This window comes from Bombina bombina, chromosome 1 (assembly GCF_027579735.1).
Source record: "Bombina bombina isolate aBomBom1 chromosome 1, aBomBom1.pri, whole genome shotgun sequence".
Lineage (NCBI taxonomy): Eukaryota > Metazoa > Chordata > Amphibia > Anura > Bombinatoridae > Bombina > Bombina bombina.
This window is the reverse complement of record NC_069499.1, coordinates 43,996,871-44,022,490: the sequence shown is the minus strand read 5'-3', so window position 1 is coordinate 44,022,490 and position 25,620 is coordinate 43,996,871. Positions and strand designations below refer to the sequence as shown.

At 39.0% G+C, this 25,620-nt stretch overlaps 1 protein-coding gene across 1 annotated transcript in view; it reads left to right on the top strand.

Moving 5' to 3' along the window:
• Positions 1-25,620, top strand: part of NAA30 (N-alpha-acetyltransferase 30, NatC catalytic subunit) — a 95,670-nt gene that overhangs the window by 5,768 nt on the left and 64,282 nt on the right. The gene's annotated exons all lie outside the window — the stretch shown is intronic.

Here is a 25,620-nt window from a genome sequence, read left to right as displayed (position 1 = left end):
CACCATCCCAAAATTTTACAAAATCACACATTGTAGCCTAATACAGGAGATATATATATATATATATATACACACATACACACACTGTACTGTACTGTGCTGTCATGCCTCCTACAAACTATACATGACATATTGACATTCATTCACAAACAATGATTGTCTGTGAATGAATGTTAATGTCATGGTTGTAAATGATGCCTGATGAGCCTGTCGCATACCTCCCCAATATTTAAAAATTTGAAAGAGGGACCCCCCCGCACTGTTGTCAGTCTGCCGCGGCACACCTGAGGATCTCTCACGGCACACTGGTTGAAAAACACTGGGTTAGAGCATGCATTTTTTTGACTATTATAGACTTTTAAATTGAATGTGAATTTTGATGAACCAGTGCCTGTTTTTTAATAAAAACAGGGGCACTTTCTTTCATCAAACTTTACATTTCACTGGTTTTGTTAAAATACTTCCCTGTTCTTTGTGAAAGCTGATCCAGCGCTTCCCCCGCACGTCGCAAGCCTCTTCCTGCGTCAGAAATGACGATCCCGGCCTTCCTCCAATCAGGCAATGACTCCCCGGGCGGGGGGGGAACCGTGATTGGAGGATGCCATAATAGTCATTGCTAACATAGGAAGAGGCTTGTGACGGGCTGGAGAAGCGCTGAAGCGGCTTTTAAGAAGAAAAGGTAAGTACAGTATTTTAACAAAACCAGTGAAATGTAAAGTTTGATGAATGACAGTGTTATGTTTTTAATAGGATTTTTAATACTTTACATTCACTTTAAGTTTATTTTTTTTTTAATTTTTTTTTTTTTTTTTTAACATTGTCATATTCCACACAGTCAGAGTTTGCACAATTCAGTGTTAGACACTTTCATTAATCATCCTCCGCTGAAGAGATTAAAGGTGTCACCATTTTGAAATTTAGGTTTCCTATTTATAGAAACTAAAACTTTACACTTTCTGCAGTGGTTAACCCCTTAATGACCACAGCACTTTTCCATTTTCTGTCTGTTTGGGACCAAGGCTATTTTTACATTTCTGTGGTGTTTGTGTTTAGCTGTAATTTTCCCCTTACTCATTTAATGTACCCACACATATTATTATATACCGTTTTTCTCGCCATTAAATGGACTTTCAAAATATACCATTATTTTCATCATATCTTATAATTTACTATAAAAAAATTATAAAATATGAGGAAAAAATGAAAAAAAAAAACACTTTTTCTAACTTTGACCCCCAAAATCTGTTATACATCTACAACCACCAAAATAAACATATGCGAAATAGTTTCTAAATTTTGTCCTGAGTTTAGAAATACCGAATGTTTACATGATCTTTGCTTTTTTTGCAAGTTATAGGGCCATAAATACAAGTAGCACTTTGCTATTTCCAAACCACTTTTTTTCAAAATTAGCGATAGTTACATTGGGACACTGATATCTGTCAGGAATTCCTGAATATCCCTTGACATGTATATATTTTGTTTTAGAAGACATCCCAAAGTATTGATCTAGGCCCATTTTGGTATATTTCATGCCACCATTTCACCGCCAAATGCGATCAAATAAAAAAAATTGTTCACTTTCACAATTTTTTTTTTCCACAAACTTTAGGTTTCTCACTGAAATTATTTACAAAAAACTTATGCAATTATAGCATACATGGTTGTAAATGCTTTTCTGGGATCCCCTTTGTTCATAAATAGCAGACATATATGGCTTTGGTTTTGCTTTTTACTAATTAGAAGGCTGCTAAATGCCACTACGCACCACACGTGTATTATGCCCAGCAGTGAAGGGGTTAATTAGGGAGCATGTAGGGAGCTTCTAGGGTTAATTTTAGCTTCAGTGTAGTGTAGTAGACAACCCCAAGTATTGATCTAGGCCCATTTTGGTATATTTTCATGCCACCATTTCACCGCCAAATGCAATCAAATTAAAAAAAACGCAAAATCTTTTACAATTTTAGGTTTCTCACTGAAATTATTTACAAACAGCTTATGCAATTATGGCACAAATGGTTGTAAATGCTTCTCTGGGATCCCCTTTGTTCAGAAATAGCAGACATATATGACTTTGGCGTTGCTTTTTGCTAATTTAAAGGCCGCTAAGTGCTGCTGTGTATTATGGCTAGCAGTGAAGGGGTTAATTAGGTAGTTTGTAGGGAGCTTGCAGAGTTAATTTTAGCTTTAGTGTAGAGATCAGCCTCCCACCTGACACATCAGACCCCCTGATCCCTCCCCCACCCCACAACTGTCCCCGCCATCTTAAGTACTGGCAGAAAGTCTGCCAGTACTAAAATAAAAGTTTTTTAAAAAAAATAAAATACATCTTTAGCATATTTACATATGCTACTTTGTAGGATCCCCCCCCCAAAAACAGCTCTCTAACCTCCCCCTCTGCCTTATTGGGGGCCATCTTGGGTACCCAGTTTGCAAAAAAGTTTTTTTTTTTTTTTTGCCTGTTTTTCTGTAGTGTAGCTTCCCCCACCCCCTGACTAATGTATTTTTACATAAATAAAACTATTTTTTTACAACTTTTCAAACATAATTTTTCTGTAGTGTAGCGGTTCCCACCCGCTCCCTCCCCGTGCACGCCCCCGCCCTCCCGTGCGCACGCCCGTGCGCGCCTCTGATCACCCCCGCCCACGCCCCCCCTACAGATCATCAGGTCCATCGATGGCCGCCTCCCGAATCGGCTCCCACCCACCAACGGATTTAGCCGTTGATGTCCGGTGCAGAGAGGGCCACAGAGTGGCTCTCTCTGCACCGGATTGCTAAAAAAGGTTATTGCAGGATGCCTCAATATCGAGGCATCACTGCAATAACCGGAAAGCAACTGGAAGCGAGCAGGATCGCTTCCAACTGCTTTCCAGACCAAGGACGTACGCCACACGTCCTCTGTCATTAAGTGTATTTTTTTTTTTGAGGACGTGTGGCGTACGTCCTTGGTCGTTAAGGGTTTAAACAACTCATTTTATTTTAAAAATGACACCGGCATATTCTATATTTTGACTACATTGTATCTACTATTTTGTGTTGATATCCCTTTCCTTTGTCTAGTGATAGTGGTAACTAGACAAGCGATCATTGTGTAGATATCGCATATGATAGAAACAAACCAAAATGTGCTAGATCAAGTGCCGTGATCGTTACGTTTTGCTGCTGCTTTTATAAAGATGGTTAGATTCTTAGTTTTCAGATAATATTAAAGGGATATGAAACCAAAATGATATTTTGTGAATCAGACAGCGCATACTATTTAAAAAATAAATATATTCTTTGTTTAAGAGATCCTTAGGTGGGCATGTGGAGCATTACCTTGCAGAAAATAGTGTTGCTATATAGTGCTCCAGAAATGTATACACTCCTGAGCTTTTTTTTGGCAAGATACCAAGAGAAAAAGGTAATTTGATAGAAGTAAATTAGAAACATTTAGGGTTCCCTCTCCTTTTAACTATATAAAAAGTTGTGACTGTTATAGGGAGTTCCCCATAGCCGGTGTCACAAGACTGTAGCAGTGTTAGTTTAGGGCAGTGTCTCTCAGCCACGGTCCTCAAGTACCCCCAACAGGCCAGGTTTTCATTATACCTGCACCAGTGCCCAGGTGAAATAATCGGCTGATCAGTAACCGTGGTTACTAACCTGCTCTCATGCATAAGCTGATTATTTCACCTGTGCACTGGTTCAGCTATAATGAAAATCTGGACTGTTGGGGGCACTTAAGGACTGCGATTGAGAAACAGTGATTTAGGGCACTGGTTTTTAAACCTGTCCTCAGGCCTCCCAACAGGCCTGGTTTTCAGGATTACCTTGGATGAGAGCAGGTAAAATAACCATGGTTACTAATCAGCTGATTATTTCACCTGTGCTCTAGTGCTTTACTACTTCCGAAAACCAGTTTTACTAGAAAACACCCTTTTCAGCTGATAAAATGATTTTCATTACTCATCATCCTCAGCCTAATGATTTTAGCATTGCCACATTCAATGTCATTTAAAGGGATGGTACAGTCAAAAACTTTTATGGTTTAGGTAGAGAATACAATAAAAGCAGAGCATCTCCACAGATAATTTTGCCAGCCAGGTGGCATCAGAAAGTAGCCGGTAATATAGTTGGGAAGGCCCCAAAAAATAAAGGTAAAATTGGGGTGGAAAAACTTTGTTTCAAGTTTTGTCCACAAAAAATAAAGTATGGAATATGTTCTTTTACAATGCTAAATAATTGACATGGTGTACTGTTCACATTTATACCTCCCCCAATATTTCTAAAAACTAAATAACATGAAGACTTTTATGAAAGATTTAAGAGCCTGTATGTAAAGTCTCAAATCATTGCTATTTGTGTATCCTGAGGAAAAGCAAATCCTGGAATACAATTCAAATACTAAGAAAATACTGAGGATGGAATTCTCAGCTAAGAGGAATATGTATTTCTGCCTCTAGGGGCACTGCAGGGAAAAGGGTTTATTTTGTTTGTGGGCTCCTCTTTGGTATAGTTGATTGAGTTGTTTCTGTCTCTGTTAGGCCTTAAAGTGAATGTAAATTTTGATGCTAAAGTGCCCGGTTTTTAAAAATTTGATTAAAAACAGGGGCACTTTAATTAATCAAAATGTACATTTCACTTGTGTTGTGAAGAAATACTTGCCTTTTAAACTTGACAGCCACTCCACCTTCCTTCCGGTCGTCGCAAGCCATTTCTGATATTAGAAATGATGGATAGGTCATCCTCCAATCACGGCTCCCCCCCCCCCCGGGGGGGAATCAATGTCTGATTCAACACAGTGATTGGAGGAAGCCGGATTCCTCATTTTAGACCCAGGAAGAGGCTTTGTGACGGGTGGAGGAAGCTGGAGCTGCTGTCAAGATTTAAAGGTAAGTGTTATTTTTTTCTCAACAGGAGTGAAATGTAAATTTTGAGGAATTAAAGTGCCCCTGTTTTTAATCACATTTTTAAGAACCGGGCACTTTAGCATCAGAATTTACATTCACTTTAAAGGAATAGTTTAGTAAAAATTAAACTTTTGTGATTCAGAGCAGACAACAAGCAACTTTTTAATTTATGCCTTGCTGAGGTGGCTACATTTAGACACCAATCAGAAAGTGCTGCACATGTGCTAAACCAAAAATGGGCCATCTCCTAAGCTTACATTCCTGCTTTTCAAATGGATACCTAGAGAACGAAGACAAATTTCTAATAGGAGTAAATTAGAAAGTTGCTTAAAATTACACGTTCTATCTGAATCGTGAAAGTTTAATTTTGATTAGACTATTCCTTTAATTGAAAGAAAAATGTGCCATATTTTAACTGCATTAGTTTATCTTCATAAGCTTTATTGATAAAGGTTTAATAAAGGGGGGTGAGCATGAACCCCCCCCCCCCCCCCCGGATGCTAATGCTTCCCTATAAGAAGTATCTGATTAGCTAATCGATTGCAGAAAAATATGTTGCTCTTGCAAGAGCTTTAACTTTTTCTTGAGTTTCATGTCATCCTATCTACAAATTATTTTTTGGAGTCAGTTGTTTAAAACACTTGCTTGAAGATGCTTCTGGTGGAGAAGCTATTTGTAATGATGCAGCAGTTACAGATGGAGCACAATGATAAAGGGGGATGGGCATGCCCCTCTTTTTATTCAAGTGCAATCTCATGAAATAGGCTCTTTAATAAAACAGGACTAAAGGGGGGGCTTCTAAACACCCCTATAGCACATCAGCAAGGGATAGTCTAGTCAAAATTAAACTTATGATTCCGAGAGAGCATGCAATTTTAAAGGGACAAGCCTACACCAGAATTGTTATTGTTTAAAACGATAGGGTAAATTAGAAAGTTGCTTAAAATTGCATGCTCTCTGTGTTTTTCAACCAGTGTGCCGTGAGAGATCCTCAAGTGTGCCGCGGCAGACTGACAACAGTGTGACATTTTTTAAATTTTGCTTCTTTTTTATTCTGGGCCGTTTTTTTTTTTTTAAATTTTGAGTGAGATGACTGAGGGTAACTGCGCAGCGACAACTCGCTTCCCCGACCTGTGTTCACACTTGGAAGGAACCCCCACCCTCCACAACATGTGTCTAGTGCCTGCTCTACACGCCGCAACACTTCAATTCCCCATGCATGCTGGCGCAGCTTTGCTCCTCCTCCAGAACAGTTCCAGCCAGCAGGGGTGTCCCTCTTTCAAATTTTGAAATATTGGGAGGTATGTGACAGGCTCATCAGACATCATTTACAACCATGACATATTGACATTCATTCACAGACAATCATGATTGTTTGTGAATGAATGTCAATATGTCATGCGTAGTTTGTAGGAGGCATGGCATGACAGCACAGTACTGTGTGTGTGTATGTGTGTATGTGTTTTTAATGTAAAAGTGTGCCACGGTAAAAAAAAAGGTTGAAAATCACTGCTCTATCTGAATCATGCAAGTTTAATTTTGACTAGACTTTTCCTTTGTGTCTCTTTTTAATGGAGAATTGGAGATGGGTGCTTTCTCTCTGTTTGGTAATATGAATCAGTAGGATTATTAAAGGAGACAAAATCATGTTCTCAGTTTTCTTTGGTTTTTCATTGTTTAAGAGGGGTTCTCATGTACTGGCAAAAAAAGGTTCCTTATAGTTCTCGTGTTTTTAACATATCTGAACCTTGTAGCATTTGTAACATAAAATAGTTTTAGAAAGCAAATTTAGTTTATTGAATAAGCTGTACTTTTATTTCAAGCTTAAAGGGACACTGAACCCAAATTTTTTCTTTCATGATTCAGATAGAGCATGCAATTTTAAGCAACTTTCTAATTTACTCCTATTTTTTTCTTCGTTCTCTTGCTATCTTTATTTGAAAAAATACATCTAAGCCTTTTTTTTGGCTCAGAACTTTTTTTATTGGTGGATGAATTTATCCACCAATTGGCAAGGACAACCCAGGTTGTTAACCAAAAATGGGCCGGCATCTAAACTTACATTCTTGCATTTCAAATAAAGATACCAAGAGAATGAAGAAAAAATTATAATAGGAGTAAATTAGAAAGTGGCTTAAAATTCCATGCTCTATCTGAATCGCGAAAGAAAAAATTTGGGTTCAGTGTCCCTTTATTCCTGTTATATACCCACTGCATTTTAATTTCCCAATGTAGCAAAATTCCTTTCAATTTGTGAAATTACTCCGCTCTGCGTTTTTTTTTTTTCCTCCCAAAAAATTTCCATTTTCCTGGAAAACATTTTTTTTTTCTTTTCTTTCCCATCACTTTGAAATTTCCGGAAGTTTTACATCTCTAGCAGGGTGGCATCATTAAGGTACTGGGTGGGGGCAGTGTAATACTTTCTATATTATATTCTATATTATAACATTTTCTGCTATCCAAAGCACAAATTAATTGTGTTATTAGGTATCGGGTATTTGTAGAGCGCCAACAGATAACGCATAATTTATTATACATTTATTTAACTGCAATTTGAGCAATAAACATTAACAAATGTTAGTTAGTGTTTGTAAAGTTTAATGAATAAGTGCCCGGTAACTAAAAATCTTAAAAACGGGGCATTTTTATTCATTAAACTTTACAAAGATGCTTATTTTGTGAAATACCTTTACGTTATGGTAAACATAATGCCGATCCTGCTTTCATTAGCATATCGATTACAAATCTGGCTTCCTCCAATCGTTGCTTGCCCCCTTTAGCATCCAGCTCGTGGGGCACTCAATGATTGGAGGAAGTCGGATCGTCATCGATATGCTAATGATAGCAGGATCTGCGGGTGGCCCTAACACAAAGGTAAGTATTTTACAAAATAAGCGTATTTGTAAAGCTTAATGAATGTAAGTGCCCCTTTTTTTTTTAAGATAATTTTTATTTACTGGGCACTTATTCATTAAACTTTATAATCACTTTAATTTTAGCTTATTTTTGGCTAATACTTTAGCCGGGTGGTCAGTAAAGTCAGCTGGTTGGTGCACCTGTAAAAAAGGTCCTGGGGAGAACAATGAAAAAAAGAAAGATTTAGTTCTATTAAGTTTACTCCTATATTGAAGAGTAAACTTGGTAAACGTCTGTTTCCTATGCACATAAGCACCTGGAAGCGCATACATGTTTTATAAATAACTACAAACTAAGTGCTGCATAGTAGTAGTAGTAGTATTATTATTAGTGGCTGCCTCAAGTACTAGGTCTGATATTTATGTAATTCTGTATCACTGTCACATTTGAGACCATTTTATTGCAACACTTGACTTCATTTTAGTTAATTGGACATGAAACCTAAATTGTTTTCTTTTATGGCTTAGACAGATCACACATTTTTAAACAACTTAACAATTTACTTCTATTATACATTTTGCTTTATTCTTTTGTATCCTTTATTACAGGAGCAGAAATGCACTACTGGGAGCTAGCTGAACACATTGGTAAGGCCAGAGGCATATACATACTGCCACCAATCAGCATTTAGCTCCTGAGTCTACTTAGGTATGCTTTTCAACAATAGATACCAAGAGAACTAAACAAATTAGATCATAGAAGTAATTTGGAAAGTTGTTTAAAATGGTATGCTCTGTCTGCATCATGAAAGAAACATTTTGGGTTTCATATCCCTTTAAACAAGCTTTACTGTACCCAGTAGCAGAAAGAAGCACATTTTTAAGAGAAATTGTCACACACCGTTATCAGCCTACTGTTAAAGGGAATGTAAACGTCTTGGTATTCTTTTTATATGAAAAAAATGTTTAGTTATATGTAATGTAACTTATACTTTTTTGTCCCCCTTTTCTTGTATTTTAGCTCTTAACATTCAAAATTTTCTAATTCTCAGAACTTGAAATACACCCTGCTGAATCCACAATGATGACCCTGCTACATATTTGTCTCTAATTGGATGTATCAGATAACTGTAAAACAATGTACTTTAAGCTAACATAATGTCAGTGGCAAACATTGTTGTCTGCAGACTAAAGCCCAGATTGGCTCCTCCTAATTAAGGCGAATGGTTGGGGTTTTTGGCTATCGAAAAGCAATTGCAGTAAAAAGTTTGTTTTCAAAAGATTAAGACTTGGCTAATATGTTCTATAGCAATGCAACAGATTTTGTAAATAACAGGGTATTGTACTTTTAATTACTAGGTAGAGGTTTGTGCATAAAGACCAAAGTAAAAGAAAAAGCCTTGAGCAAAAAATTCAAATTTTAGGAGCTAAGGCTTCTGGGATTTGTTTGATAGCCAAATGCAAAATGTGCTGTGATCTGAGATGTCTGCAGAAAATGCAGCATGTCTGCAAAAATAATGGTTCACATGCAAGGACTTAAAGCGCTGCTCCACAGTCTGTTCTCTTCAAACAGCACTGTGCTCTGGCTGCGCTGTGTACATTTTCCTTAACACAGTGCAGCCAGAACAGAAGGTCAACATCTGCTGTGAGTTCCTCATCTTCTGAAGTTTTTATTGGAGTATTGCAGGACCTGACATCCCAGCAACCACTGAGCCTTTGTCCCTTTCTAGTGGTAGTGTAGGTAATAGTTCACGTGACTGGTGCTGTGCTTGTGGAAGAAGCATGAGAAAAACTAGTATTAGAATAAGAACTGAGCATCAGATACCAGAGTGTGGGCTAATTCTGCTAAGTTTGATGTTCATTGGTGGTTTAGCAGATGCAAAACAGAGCACTTTTTTGTTTCACTACTGTACATAAATCCAGGTCTCTGATCAATAATGCTTTAAATGTGAGGTATACTATTGTAATGTTTTTAAAACACAGCTTTTACCTTGTCTCGTGACTAAATATATTGATGCTAATTTCCCCTTTGTATAAACAGATCTGGAATGGTTACTGATATTTTAATAGTTTAATCCATCCGTTGTAATGAAGATGAACTTTTTAATGTAGTGCTGAAATTCACATATCCTGCGCTCCGGCCGCCCACTTCAAGAGTAGTGTTTTTTTTTTTTTTTTGTTTGATTTTTGAGCTAACAATTTGAACTGTTCTCCAAGTGCCATATGACAGTTCACACAAAAAATAAAATTACTTTTGAAGTGGGCAGCCGGTGTGCGGGGTATCTGAATTTCAGCGCTACATTAAATAGTAAGTTAAAGGGACAGTCTACTCCAGAATTGTTGTTGTTTAAAGAGATAATCCCTTTATTACCCAGTTTTGCTTAACAAACTTTTTTATTGATATACTTTTTTTTACCTTTTTATCATGAGCTTACCTAGGTTTAGCTTTCAACAATGAATACCAAGAGAACAAAGCAAGTTTGATAAAAGTAAATTGGAATGTTTAAATTTGCATGATCTATCAGAATCATGAAAGTTTAATTTTAACCAGATGCTCCTTTTTAAACTCCATCTAAAATATCACTAACATTCCATATCTTTTTATACCACTGGTTTTCAAACCTGTCCTCTGATCTCCCTAACAGGCAAGATTTTTAGGATACCAGTGATTTATACAAATGGAAACGTTTACCATCACTTTAACTGTAACATTAGTAAACTTATTAATATAAAACATATACATTTTTAGGTAGGTGGAGTGGGGTTGGTTTATATATGGATTTGTAGAATAATCTGGCATCACCTATGCTAGTTATGTTGTAAATTTGATAGTGTTTCATTGCTAAGCAAAAAGTTTATTGTTAAAGGGACATTGAAGTGAGGTATTCTATGTATGATTTCCAGTCCATTAAATGTAGTGTTGTAAAGAGAGTGTGTCCGCCAAATATAGTGTAGTGCTGTAAAGTGTCCGCCAAATATAGTGTAGTGCTGTAAAGAGTGTGTGTGCTAAATATATTGCAGTGCTGTAAAGAGAGTGTGTGTGCTAAATATCGTGCAGTGCCGTAAAGATACAGTTTGTCTGCTAAATATAGTGTAGAGCTGTAAAGAGAAAGTGTGTGTGTGTGCTAAATATAGTGTAGTGCTGTAAAGAGTGTGTGTGCTAAATATAGTGTAGTGCTGTAAAGTGTGTGTGTGCTAAATATAGTGTAGTGCTGTAAAGAGTGTGTGTGCTAAATATAGTGCAGTGCTGTAAAGAGTGTGTGTGCTAAATATAGTGTAGTGCTGTAAAGAGTGTGTGTTCTAAATATAGTGTAGTGCTGTAAAGTGTGTGTGTGCTAAATATAGTGTAGTGCTGTAAAGAGTGTGTGTGTGTGCTAAATATAGTGTAGTGCTGTAAAGAGTGTGTGTGCTAAATATAGTGTAGTGCTGTAAAGAGTGTGTGTGCTAAATATAGTGTAGTGCTGTAAAGAGTGTGTGTGCTAAATATAGTGTAGTGCTGTAAAGAGTGTGTGTGTGCTAAATATAGTGTAGTGCTGTAAAGAGTGTGTGTGTGCTAAATATAGTGTAGTGCTGTAAAGAGTGTGTGTGTGCTAAATATAGTGTAGTGCTGTAAAGAGTGTGTGTGTGCTAAATATAGTGTAGTGCTGTAAAGAGTGTGTGTGTGCTAAATATAGTGTAGTGCTGTAAAGAGTGTGTGTGCTAAATATAGTGTAGTGCTGTAAAGTGTGTGTGTGCTAAATATAGTGTTGTGCTGTAAAGTGTGTGTGTGCTAAATATAGTGTTGTGCTGTAAAGTGTGTGTGTGCTAAATATAGTGTAGTGCTGTAAAGAGTGTGTGTGCTAAATATAGTGTAGTGCTGTAAAGAGTGTGTGCTAAATATAGTGTAGTGCTGTAAAGAGTGTGTGTGCTAAATATAGTGTAGTGCTGTAAAGAGTGTGTGTGCTAAATATAGTGTAGTGCTGTAAAGTGTGTGTGTGCTAAATATAGTGTAGTGCTGTAAAGAGTGTGTGCTAAATATAGTGTAGTGCTGTAAAGAGTGTGTGCTAAATATAGTGTAGTGCTGTAAAGAGTGTGTGTGCTAAATATAGTGTAGTGCTGTAAAGAGTGTGTGCTAAATATAGTGTAGTGCTGTAAAGAGTGTGTGTGCTAAATATAGTGCAGTGCTGTAAAGAGACAGTGTGTGTGTGCTAAATATAGTGCAGTGCTGTAAAGACAGTGTGTGTGTGCTAAATATAGTGCAGTGCTGTAAAGACAGTGTGTGTGTGCTAAATATAGTGCAGTGCTGTAAAGAGACAGTGTGTGTGTGTGCTAAATATAGTGCAGTGCTGTAAAGAGACAGTGTGTGTGTGCTAAATATAGTGCAGTGCTGTAAAGAGACAGTGTGTGTGTGCTAAATATAGTGCAGTGCTGTAAAGAGACAGTGTGTGTGTGCTAAATATAGTGCAGTGCTGTAAAGAGACAGTGTGTGTGCTAAATATAGTGTAGTGCTGTAAAGAGACAGTGTGTGTGTGTGTGCTAAATATAGTGCAGTGCTGTAAAGAGACAGTGTGTGTGTGTGCTAAATATAGTGCAGTGCTGTAAAGAGACAGTGTGTGTGTGTGCTAAATATAGTGCAGTGCTGTAAAGAGACAGTGTGTGTGTGCTAAATATAGTGCAGTGCTGTAAAGAGACAGTGTGTGTGTGCTAAATATAGTGCAGTGCTGTAAAGAGACAGTGTGTGTGTGCTAAATATAGTGCAGTGCTGTAAAGAGACAGTGTGTGTGTGTGCTAAATATAGTGCAGTGCTGTAAAGAGACAGTGTGTGTGTGCTAAATATAGTGCAGTGCTGTAAAGAGACAGTGTGTGTGTGCTAAATATAGTGTAGTGCTGTAAAGAGACAGTGTGTGTGTGCTAAATATAGTGTAGTGCTGTAAAGAGACAGTGTGTGTGCTAAATATAGTGCAGTGCTGTAAAGAGACAGTGTGTGTGCTAAATATAGTGTAGTGCTGTAAAGAGACAGTGTGTGTGTGTGCTAAATATAGTGCAGTGCTGTAAAGAGACAGTGTGTGTGTGTGCTAATATAGTGCAGTGCTGTAAAGAGACAGTGTGTGTGTGCTAAATATAGTGCAGTGCTGTAAAGAGACAGTGTGTGTGTGCTAAATATAGTGCAGTGCTGTAAAGAGACAGTGTGTGTGTGTGCTAAATATAGTGCAGTGCTGTAAAGAGACAGTGTGTGTGTGTGCTAAATATAGTGCAGTGCTGTAAAGAGACAGTGTGTGCTAAATATAGTGTAGTGCTGTAAAGAGACAGTGTGTGTGTGTGTGCTAAATATAGTGCAGTGCTGTAAAGAGACAGTGTGTGTGTGCTAAATATAGTGCAGTGCTGTAAAGAGACAGTGTGTGTGTGTGTGCTAAATATAGTGCAGTGCTGTAAAGAGACAGTGTGTGTGCTAAATATAGTGTAGTGCTGTAAAGAGACAGTGTGTGTGCTAAATATAGTGTAGTGCTGTAAAGAGTGTGTGTGTGTGCTAAATATAGTGTAGTGCTGTAAAGAGTGTGTGTGTGTGCTAAATATAGTGCAGTGCTGTAAAGAGACAGTGTGTGTGTGTGCTAAATATAGTGCAGTGCTGTAAAGAGACAGTGTGTGTGTGTGCTAAATATAGTGCAGTGCTGTAAAGAGACAGTGTGTGTGTGTGCTAAATATAGTGCAGTGCTGTAAAGAGTGTGTGTGTGTGTGTGCTAAATATAGTGTAGTGCTGTAAAGAGACAGTGTGTGTGTGTGCTAAATATAGTGTAGTGCTGTAAAGAGACAGTGTGTGTGTGTGATATATATATAGTGTAGTGCTGTAAAGAGTGTGTGTGTGTGCTAAATATAGTGTAGTGCTGTAAAGAGACAGTGTGTGTGTGCTAAATATAGTGTAGTGCTGTAAAGAGACAGTGTGTGTGTGTGTGCTAAATATAGTGTAGTGCTGTAAAGAGACAGTGTGTGTGTGTGTGCTAAATATAGTGTAGTGCTGTAAAGAGACAGTGTGTGTGTGTGCTAAATATAGTGTAGTGCTGTAAAGAGACAGTGTGTGTGTGTGCTAAATATAGTGCAGTGCTGTAAAGAGTGTGTGTGTGTGCTAAATATAGTGTAGTGCTGTAAAGAGACAGTGTGTGTGTGTGCTAAATATAGTGTAGTGCTGTAAAGAGACAGTGTGTGTGTGTGCTAAATATAGTGCAGTGCTGTAAAGAGACAGTGTGTGTGTGTGTGCTAAATATAGTGCAGTGCTGTAAAGAGACAGTGTGTGTGTGTGCTAAATATAGTGTAGTGCTGTAAAGAGTGTGTGTGTGTGCTAAATATAGTGCAGTGCTGTAAAGAGACAGTGTGTGTGTGTGCTAAATATAGTGCAGTGCTGTAAAGAGTGTGTGTGTGTGCTAAATATAGTGTAGTGCTGTAAAGAGACAGTGTGTGTGTGTGCTAAATATAGTGTAGTGCTGTAAAGAGACAGTGTGTGTGTGCTAAATATAGTGCAGTGCTGTAAAGAGACAGTGTGTGTGTGTGCTAAATATAGTGCAGTGCTGTAAAGAGACAGTGTGTGTGTGTGCTAAATATAGTGTAGTGCTGTAAAGAGACAGTGTGTGTGTGTGCTAAATATAGTGCAGTGCTGTAAAGAGTGTGTGTGTGTGCTAAATATAGTGCAGTGCTGTAAAGAGTGTGTGTGTGTGCTAAATATAGTGTAGTGCTGTAAAGAGACAGTGTGTGTGTGTGTGTGCTAAATATAGTGCAGTGCTGTAAAGAGACAGTGTGTGTGTGCTAAATATAGTGCAGTGCTGTAAAGAGACAGTGTGTGTGCTAAATATAGTGCAGTGCTGTAAAGAGACAGTGTGTGTGTGCTAAATATAGTGCAGTGCTGTAAAGAGACAGTGTGTGTGCTAAATATAGTGCAGTGCTGTAAAGAGACAGTGTGTGTGTGTGTGCTAAATATAGTGTAGTGCTGTAAAGAGACAGTGTGTGTGTGCTAAATATAGTGCAGTGCTGTAAAGAGACAGTGTGTGTGTGTGCTAAATATAGTGCAGTGCTGTAAAGAGACAGTGTGTGTGTGTGCTAAATATAGTGCAGTGCTGTAAAGAGTGTGTGTGTGTGCTAAATATAGTGTAGTGCTGTAAAGAGACAGTGTGTGTGTGTGCTAAATATAGTGTAGTGCTGTAAAGAGACAGTGTGTGTGTGTGCTAAATATAGTGTAGTGCTGTAAAGAGTGTGTGTGCTAAATATAGTGTAGTGCTGTAAGAGACAGTGTGTGTGTGTGCTAAATATAGTGTAGTGCTGTAAAGAGAAGTGAGTGTGTGTGCTAAATATAGTGTAGTGCTGTAAAGAGACAGTGTGTGTGTGTGCTAAATATAGTGCTAGTGCTGTAAAGAGACAGTGTGTGTGTGGTGCTAAATATAGTGTAGTTGCTGTAAAGAGACAGTGTGTTGTGTGTGCTAAATATAGTGTAGTGCTGTAAAGAGACAGTGTGTGTGTGTGCTAAATATAGTGCTAGTGCTGTAAAGAGTGTGTGTGTGTGCTAAATATAGTGTAGTGCTGTAAAGAGACAGTGTGTGTGTGCTAAATATAGTGTAAGTGCTGTAAGAGAGTGTGTGTGTGTGCTAAATAATAGTGTAGTGCTGTAAAGAGACAGTGTGTGTGTGTGCTAAATATAGTGTAGTGCTGTAAAGAGACAGTGTGTGTGTGTGCTAAATATAGTGCAGTGCTGTAAAGAGACAGTGTGTGTGTGTGCTAAATATAGTGCAGTGCTGTAAAGAGACAGTGTGTGTGTGTGCTAAATATAGTGTAGTGCTGTAAAGAGGTCAGTGTGTGTGTGTGATAAATATAGTGCAGTGCTGTAAAGAGACAGTGTGTGTGTGTGTGCTAAATATAGTGCAGTGCTGTAAAAGAGGACAGTGGTGTGTGTGCTAAATATAGTGCAGTGCTGTAAAGAGACAGTGTGTGTGTGTGCTAAATATAGTGTAGTGCTGTAAAGAGACAGTGTGTGTGTGTGCTAAATATAGTGCAGTGCTGTAAAGAGACAGTGTGTGTGTGTGTGCTAAATATAGTGCAGTGCTGTAAAGAGACAGTGTGTGTGTGTGAGATAATATAGTGAAGTGCTGTAAAGAGACAGTGTGTGTGTGCTAAAATATAGTGCAGTGCTGTAAAGAGACAGTGTGTGTGTGCTAAATATAGTGTAGTGCTGTAAAGAGACAGTGTGTGTGTTGCTAAATATAGTGCAGTGCTGTAAAGAGACAGTGTGTGTGTGTGCTAAATATAGTGCAGTGCTGTAAAGAGACAGTGTGTGTGTGCTAAATATAGTGCAGTGCTGTAAAGAGACAGTGTGTGTGTGGCTAAATATAGTGCAGTGCTGTAAAGAGACAGGGTGTGTGCTAAATATAGTGCAGTGCTGTAAAGAGACAGTGTGTGTGTGTGTGTGCTAAATATAGTGCAGTGCTGTAAAGAGACAGTGTGTGTGTGTGTGCTAAATATAGTGCAGTGCTGTAAAGAGTGTGTGTGTGTGCTAAATATAGTGCAGTGCTGTAAAGAGTGTGTGTGTGTGTGTGCTAAATATAGTGTAGTGCTGTAAAGAGACAGTGTGTGTGTGTGCTAAATATAGTGTAGTGCTGTAAAGAGACAGTGTGTGTGTGTGCTAAATATAGTGTAGTGCTGTAAAGAGTGTGTGTGTGTGCTAAATATAGTGTAGTGCTGTAAAGAGACAGTGTGTGTGTGCTAAATATAGTGTAGTGCTGTAAAGAGACAGTGTGTGTGTGTGTGCTAAATATAGTGTAGTGCTGTAAAGAGACAGTGTGTGTGTGTGTGCTAAATATAGTGTAGTGCTGTAAAGAGACAGTGTGTGTGTGTGCTAAATATAGTGTAGTGCTGTAAAGAGACAGTGTGTGTGTGTGCTAAATATAGTGCAGTGCTGTAAAGAGTGTGTGTGTGTGCTAAATATAGTGTAGTGCTGTAAAGAGACAGTGTGTGTGTGTGTGCTAAATATAGTGTAGTGCTGTAAAGAGACAGTGTGTGTGTGTTGCCTAAATATAGTGCAGTGCTGTAAAGAGACAGTGTCGTAGTGTGTGTGCTAAATATTCGTGCAGTGCTGTAAAGAGACAGTGTGTGTGGTGTGCTAAATATAGTGTAGTTGCTGTAAAGAGTGTGTGTGTGTGCTAAATATAGTGCAGTGCTGTAAAGAGACAGTGTGTGTGTGTGCTAAATATAGTGCAGTGCTGTAAAGAGTGTGTGTGTGGTGCTAAATATAGTGTAGTGCTGTAAAGAGACAGTGTGTGTGTGTGCTAAATATAGTGTAGTGCTGTAAAGAGACAGCTGTGTGTGTGTGCTAAATATAAGTGCAGTGCTGTAAAGACGACAGTGTGTGTGTGTGCTAAATATAGTGGCAGTGCTGGTAAAGAGACAGTGTTGTGTGTGTGTGCTAAATATAGTGTAGTGCTGTAAAGAGACAGTGTGTGTGTGTGCTAAATATAGTGCAGTGCTGTAAAGAGATGTGTGTGTGGCTAAATATAGTGTAGTGCTGTAAAGAGACAGTGTGTGTGGTGTGTGCTAAATTATGCAGTGCTGTAAAGAGACAGTGTGTGGTGGTGCTAAATATAGTGCAGTGCTGTAAAGAGACAGTGTGTGTTGCTAAATATAGTGCAGTGCTGTAAAAGAGACAGTGTGTGTGTGTGCTAAATATAGTGCAGTGCTGTAAAGAGACAGGGTGTGTGTGCTAATATAGTGCAGTGCTGTATAAGAGACAGTGTGTGTGTGTGTGCTAAATAAGTGCTAGTGCTGGTAAAGAGACAGTGTGTGTGTGCTAAATATAGTGCAGTGCTGTAAAGAGACAGTGTGTGTGTGCTAATATAGTGAAGTGCTGTAAAGAGACAGTGTGTGTGTGTGCTAAATATAGTGCAGTGCTGCTGTAAAGAGTGTGTGTGTGTGCTAAATATAGTGTAGTGCTGTAAGAGACAGTGTGTGTGTGTGCTAAATATAGTGTAGTGCTGTAAAGAGACAGTGTGGTGTGTGCTAAATTATAGTGCTAGTGCTGTAAAGAGACGTGTGTGTGCTAAATAGAAGTGCAGTGCTGTAAAGATGACAGTGTGTGTGTGCTAAATATAGTGCAGTGCTGTAAAGAGACAGTGTGTGTGTGTGCTAAATATAGTGTAGTGCTGTAAAGAGACAGTGTGTGTGTGTGCTAAATTATAGTGCAGTGCTGTAAAGATGTCAGGTGTGTGTGCTAAATATAGTGTAGTGCTGTTAAAGAGTGTGGGTGTGTGTGCTAAATATAGTGCTAGTGCTGATAAGAGACAGTGTGTGTGTGTGCTAAATATAGTGTAGTGCTGTAAGAGAGTGTGGGTGTGTGTGCTAAATATAGTGTAGTGCTGTAAAGAGACAGTGTGTGTGTTGTGCTAAATATAGTGTAGTGCTGTAAAGAGACAGTGTGTGTGTGTGCTAAATATAGTGTAGTGCTGTAAAGAGACAGTGTGTGTGTGTGCTAAATATAGTGCAGTGCTGTAAAGAGACAGTGTGTGTGTGTGCTAAATATAGTGCAGTGCTGTAAAGAGACAGTGTGTGTGTGTGCTAAATATAGTGTAGTGCTGTAAAGAGACAGTGTGTGTGTGTGCTAAATATAGTGCAGTGCTGTAAAGAGACAGTGTGTGTGTGTGTGCTAAATATAGTGCAGTGCTGTAAAGAGACAGTGTGTGTGTGTGCTAAATATAGTGCAGTGCTGTAAAGAGACAGTGTGTGTGTGTGCTAAATATAGTGCAGTGCTGTAAAGAGACAGTGTGTGTGTGTGCTAAATATAGTGTAGTGCTGTAAAGAGACAGTGTGTGTGTGTGCTAAATATAGTGCAGTGCTGTAAAGAGACAGTGTGTGTGTGTGTGCTAAATATAGTGCAGTGCTGTAAAGAGACAGTGTGTGTGTGCTAAATATAGTGCAGTGCTGTAAAGAGACAGTGTGTGTGTGTGCGCTAAATATAGTGCAGTGCTGTAAAGAGACAGTGTGTGTGCTAAATATAGTGCAGTGCTGTAAAGAGACAGTGTGTGTGTGTGTGCTAAATATAGTGCAGTGCTGTAAAGAGACAGTGTGTGTGTGTGTGCTAAATATAGTGCAGTGCTGTAAAGAGTGTGTGTGTGTGCTAAATATAGTGCAGTGCTGTAAAGAGACAGTGTGTGTGTGTGCTAAATATAGTGTAGTGCTGTAAAGAGACAGTGTGTGTGTGTGCTAAATATAGTGCAGTGCTGTAAAGAGACAGTGTGTGTGCTAAATATAGTGCAGTGCTGTAAAGAGACAGTGTGTGTGTGTGCTAAATATAGTGTAGTGCTGTAAAGAGTGTGTGTGCTAAATATAGTGTAGTGCTGTAAAGAGACAGTGTGTGTGTGTGCTAAATATAGTGCAGTGCTGTAAAGAGACAGTGTGTGTGTGTGCTAAATATAGTGTAGTGCTGTAAAGAGACAGTGTGTGTGTGTGTGCTAAATATAGTGCAGTGCTGTAAAGAGACAGTGTGTGTGTGCTAAATATAGTGCAGTGCTGTAAAGAGACAGTGTGTGTGTGTGCTAAATATAGTGCAGTGCTGTAAAGAGTGTGTGTGTGTGCTAAATATAGTGTAGTGCTGTAAAGAGACAGTGTGTGTGTGTGCTAAATATAGTGTAGTGCTGTAAAGAGACAGTGTGTGTGTGTGCTAAATATAGTGTAGTGCTGTAAAGAGTGTGTGTGCTAAATATAGTGTAGTGCTGTAAAGAGACAGTGTGTGTGTGTGCTAAATATAGTGTAGTGCTGTAAAGAGTGTGTGTGTGTGCTAAATATAGTGTAGTGCTGTAAAGAGACAGTGTGTGTGTGTGCTAAATATAGTGTAGTGCTGTAAAGAGACAGTGTGTGTGTGTGCTAAATATAGTGTAGTGCTGTAAAGAGACAGTGTGTGTGTGTGCTAAATATAGTGCAGTGCTGTAAAGAGTGTGTGTGTGCTAAATATAGTGTAGTGCTGTAAAGAGTGTGTGTGTGTGCTAAATATAGTGTAGTGCTGTAAAGAGACAGTGTGTGTGTGCTAAATATAGTGCAGTGCTGTAAAGAGACAGTGTGTGTGTGTGCTAAATATAGTGTAGTGCTGTAAAGAGACAGTGTGTGTGTGTGCTAAATATAGTGTAGTGCTGTAAAGAGACAGTGTGTGTGTGTGCTAAATATAGTGTAGTGCTGTAAAGAGACAGTGTGTGTGTGTGCTAAATATAGTGTAGTGCTGTAAAGAGACAGTGTGTGTGCTAAATATAGTGTAGTGCTGTAAAGAGTGTGTGTGTGCTAAATATAGTGTAGTGCTGTAAAGAGAGTGTGTGTGTGCTAAATATAGTGTAGTGCTGTAAAGAGACAGTGTGTGTGTGTGCTAAATATAGTGTAGTGCTGTAAAGAGACAGTGTGTGTGCTAAATATAGTGCAGTGCTGTAAAGAGACAGTGTGTGTGTGCTAAATATAGTGCAGTGCTGTAAAGAGACAGTGTGTGTGTGCTAAATATAGTGCAGTGCTGTAAAGAGACAGTGTGTGTGTGTGTGCTAAATATAGTGTAGTGCTGTAAAGAGACAGTGTGTGTGTGTGCTAAATATAGTGCAGTGCTGTAAAGAGACAGTGTGTGTGTGTGTGCTAAATATAGTGTAGTGCTGTAAAGAGACAGTGTGTGTGTGTGCTAAATATAGTGCAGTGCTGTAAAGAGACAGTGTGTGTGTGTGCTAAATATAGTGCAGTGCTGTAAAGAGACAGTGTGTGTGTGTGCTAAATATAGTGCAGTGCTGTAAAGAGACAGTGTGTGTGTGCTAAATATAGTGTAGTGCTGTAAAGAGACAGTGTGTGTGTGCTAAATATAGTGTAGTGCTGTAAAGAGACAGTGTGTGTGTGCTAAATATAGTGTAGTGCTGTAAAGAGACAGTGTGTGTGTGCTAAATATAGTGCAGTGCTGTAAAGAGACAGTGTGTGTGTGTGCTAAATATAGTGCAGTGCTGTAAAGAGACAGTGTGTGTGCTAAATATAGTGCAGTGCTGTAAAGAGACAGTGTGTGTGTGTGCTAAATATAGTGCAGTGCTGTAAAGAGACAGTGTGTGTGTGCTAAATATAGTGTAGTGCTGTAAAGAGACAGTGTGTGTGTGTGCTAAATATAGTGTAGTGCTGTAAAGAGTGTGTGTGTGTGCTAAATATAGTGTAGTGCTGTAAAGAGACAGTGTGTGTGTGCTAAATATAGTGCAGTGCTGTAAAGAGACAGTGTGTGTGTGTGCTAAATATAGTGTAGTGCTGTAAAGAGACAGTGTGTGTGCTAAATATAGTGTAGTGCTGTAAAGAGTGTGTGTGTGTGCTAAATATAGTGTAGTGCTGTAAAGAGACAGTGTGTGTGTGCTAAATATAGTGCAGTGCTGTAAAGAGTGTGTGTGTGCTAAATATAGTGTAGTGCTGTAAAGAGACAGTGTGTGTGCTAAATATAGTGTAGTGCTGTAAAGAGTGTGTGTGTGCTAAATATAGTGCAGTGCTGTAAAGAGACAGTGTGTGTGTGTGTGCTAAATATAGTGTAGTGCTGTAAAGAGTGTGTGTGTGCTAAATATAGTGTAGTGCTGTAAAGAGTGTGTGTGTGCTAAATATAGTGTAGTGCTGTAAAGAGTGTGTGTGTGCTAAATATAGTGTAGTGCTGTAAAGAGTGTGTGTGTGCTAAATATAGTGTAGTGCTGTAAAGAGTGTGTGTGTGTGCTAAATATAGTGTAGTGCTGTAAAGAGTGTGTGTGTGTGCTAAATATAGTGTAGTGCTGTAAAGAGACAGTGTGTGTGCTAAATATAGTGTAGTGCTGTAAAGAGTGTGTGTGTGCTAAATATAGTGCAGTGCTGTAAAGAGACAGTGTGTGTGTGTGTGCTAAATATAGTGTAGTGCTGTAAAGAGTGTGTGTGTGCTAAATATAGTGTAGTGCTGTAAAGAGTGTGTGTGTGCTAAATATAGTGTAGTGCTGTAAAGAGAGTGTGTGTTGTGCTAAATATAGTGCAGTGCTGGTAAGAGACAGTGTGTGTGTGTGCTAAATATAGTGTAGTGCTGTAAAGAGACAGTGTGTTGTGTGCTAAATATAGTGCTAGTGCTGTCAAGAGACGAGTGTGTGTGTGCTAAATTTAGTGCTAGTGCTGTAAGGAGGAAGTCAGTGTGTTTGCTAAATATAGTGTAGTGCTGTAAAGAGCTGTGTGTTGCTAAAATATAGTGTTAGTGCTGTAAAGAGACAGTGGTGTGTGCTAAATATAGTGTAGTTGCTGTATACGAGACAGTGTGTGTGCTAAATATAGTGTGTAGTGCTGTAAAGAGTACAGGTGTTGTGTGCTAAATATAGTGCTAGTGCTGTAAAGAGACAGTGGTGTGTGTGCTAATATAGTGCAGTTGCTGTAAAGAGACAGTGTGGTGTGTGCTAAATATAGTGCAGTGCTGTAAAGGACAGTGTGTGTGTGTTCAAATATAGTGCTAGTGCTGTAAAGAGACAGTGTGTGTGTGTGCTAAATATAGTGAAGTGCTGTAAAGAGACAGTGTGTGTGTGTGCTAAATATAGTGCAGTGCTGTAAAGAGACAGTGTGTGTGTGCTAAATATAGTGCAGTGCTGTAAAGAGACAGTGTGTGTGTGCTAAATATAGTGCAGTGCTGTAAAGAGACAGTGTGTGTGTGCTAAATATAGTGCAGTGCTGTAAAGAGACAGTGTGTGTGCTAAATATAGTGTAGTGCTGTAAAGAGACAGTGTGTGTGTGTGCTAAATATAGTGCAGTGCTGTAAAGAGACAGTGTGTGTGTGTGCTAAATATAGTGCAGTGCTGTAAAGAGACAGTGTGTGTGTGTGCTAAATATAGTGCAGTGCTGTAAAGAGACAGTGTGTGTGTGTGCTAAATATAGTGCAGTGCTGTAAAGAGACAGTGTGTGTGTGTGCTAAATATAGTGCAGTGCTGTAAAGAGACAGTGTGTGTGTGTGCTAAATATAGTGCAGTGCTGTAAAGAGACAGTGTGTGTGTGTGCTAAATATAGTGTAGTGCTGTAAAGAGACAGTGTGTGTGTGCTAAATATAGTGCAGTGCTGTAAAGAGACAGTGCTGTGTGTGCTAAATATAGTGTGCTGTGCTGTAAAGAGACAGTGTGTGTGTGCTAAATATAGTGTAGTGCTGTAAAGAGACAGTGTTGTTTGTGCTAAATTATATGTGCAGTGCTGTAAAGAGACAGTGTGTGAGTGCTAAATATAGTGCAGTGCTGTAAAGAGACAGTGTGTGTGTGTGCTAAATATAGTGCAGTGCTGTAAAGAGAACAGTGTGTGTGTGTGCTAAATATAGTGAAGTGCTGTAAAGAGACAGTGGTGTGTGGCTAAATATAGTGGCAGTGCTGAAAGAGAGCAGTGTGTGTGTGTGCTAAATATAGTGCAGTGCTGTAAAGAGACAGTGGTGTGTGGTGCTAAATATAGTGCAGTGCTGTAAATGAGACAGTGTGTGTGGTGTGCTAATATAGTGCATGCTGTAAAGAGACAGTGTGTGTTTGTGCTAAATAGTATGCAGTGCTGTAAAGAGACAGTGTGTGCTAAATATAGTGTAGTGCTGTAAAGAGACAGTGTGTGTGTGTGTGCTAAATATAGTGCAGTGCTGTAAAGAGACAGTGTGTGTGTGTGTGCTAAATATAGTGCAGTGCTGTAAAGAGACAGTGTGTGTGTGTGTGCTAAATATAGTGCAGTGCTGTAAAGAGACAGTGTGTGTGTGTGTGCTAAATATAGTGCAGTGCTGTAAAGAGACAGTGTGTGTGTGTGTGCTAAATATAGTGCAGTGCTGTAAAGAGACAGTGTGTGTGCTAAATATAGTGTAGTGCTGTAAAGAGTGTGTGTGTGTGCTAAATATAGTGTAGTGCTGTAAAGAGTGTGTGTGTGTGCTAAATATAGTGTAGTGCTGTAAAGAGTGTGTGTGTGTGCTAAATATAGTGTAGTGCTGTAAAGAGTGTGTGTGTGTGCTAAATATAGTGCAGTGCTGTAAAGAGACAGTGTGTGTGTGTGCTAAATATAGTGCAGTGCTGTAAAGAGACAGTGTGTGTGTGTGCTAAATATATGTGCAGTTGCTGTAAAGAGACAGTGTGTAGTGTGTGCTAAATTATAGTGCAGTGCTGTAAGAGACAGTGTGTGTGTGTGTGCTAATATATAGTGTAGTGCTGTAAAGAGACAGTGGTGTGTGTGCTAAATAAGTGTAGTGCTGTAAAGAGACGTGTGTGTGTGTGCTAATATAGTGTAGTGCTGTAAAGAGACAGTGTGTGTGTGCTAAATTATAGTGTCGTGCTGTAAAGAGACAGTGGGTGTGTGTGCTAATATAGTGTCAGTTGCTGTAAAGAGAGACAGTGTGTTGTGTGCTAAATATAGTGCAGTGCTGTAAAGAGATGAGTGTGTGTGTGCTAAATATAGTGTAGTGCTGTAAAGAGGTCAGTGTGTGTGTGTCTAAATTATAGTGCAGTGCTGTAAAGAGACAGTGTGTGTGTGTGCTAAATATAGTGCAGTGCTGTAAAGAGTGTGTGTGCTAAATATAGTGAAGTGCTGTAAAGAGACAGTGTGTGTGTGTGCTAAATATAGTGTAGTGCTGTAAAGAGACAGTGTGTGTGTGTGCTAAATATAGTGCAGTGCTGTAAAGAGACAGTGTGTGTGTGCTAAATATAGTGCAGTGCTGTAAAGAGACAGTGTGTGTGTGTGCTAAATATAGTGTAGTGCTGTAAAGAGACAGTGTGTGTGTGCTAAATATAGTGCAGTGCTGTAAAGAGACAGTGTGTGTGTGTGCTACATATAGTGCAGTGCTGTAAAGAGACAGTGTGTGTGCTAAATATAGTGCAGTGCTGTAAAGAGACAGTGTGTGTGTGTGCTAAATATAGTGTAGTGCTGTAAAGAGACAGTGTGTGTGTGTGCTAAATATAGTGCAGTGCTGTAAAGAGACAGTGTGTGTGTGTGCTAAATATAGTGTAGTGCTGTAAAGAGACAGTGTGTGTGTGTGCTAAATATAGTGCAGTGCTGTAAAGAGACAGTGTGTGTGTGTGCTAAATATAGTGCAGTGCTGTAAAGAGACAGTGTGTGTGTGTGCTAAATATAGTGTAGTGCTGTAAAGAGACAGTGTGTGTGTGTGCTAAATATAGTGCAGTGCTGTAAAGAGTGTGTGTGTGCTAAATATAGTGTAGTGCTGTAAAGAGACAGTGTGTGTGTGTGTGCTAAATATAGTGCAGTGCTGTAAAGAGACAGTGTGTGTGTGCTAAATATAGTGCAGTGCTGTAAAGAGACAGTGTGTGTGCTAAATATAGTGCAGTGCTGTAAAGAGACAGTGTGTGTGTGTGTGCTAAATATAGTGCAGTGCTGTAAAGAGACAGTGTGTGTGCTAAATATAGTGCAGTGCTGTAAAGAGACAGTGTGTGTGTGTGTGCTAAATATAGTGCAGTGCTGTAAAGAGACAGTGTGTGTGCTAAATATAGTGCAGTGCTGTAAAGAGACAGTGTGTGTGTGTGCTAAATATAGTGTAGTGCTGTAAAGAGTGTGTGTGCTAAATATAGTGTAGTGCTGTAAAGAGACAGTGTGTGTGTGTGTGCTAAATATAGTGCAGTGCTGTAAAGAGTGTGTGTGTGTGCTAAATATAGTGCAGTGCTGTAAAGAGACAGTGTGTGTGTGTGTGCTAAATATAGTGCAGTGCTGTAAAGAGACAGTGTGTGTGCTAAATATAGTGCAGTGCTGTAAAGAGACAGTGTGTGTGTGTGCTAAATATAGTGTAGTGCTGTAAAGAGACAGTGTGTGTGTGTGCTAAATATAGTGCAGTGCTGTAAAGAGACAGTGTGTGTGTGCTAAATATAGTGCAGTGCTGTAAAGAGACAGTGTGTGTGTGTGCTAAATATAGTGCAGTGCTGTAAAGA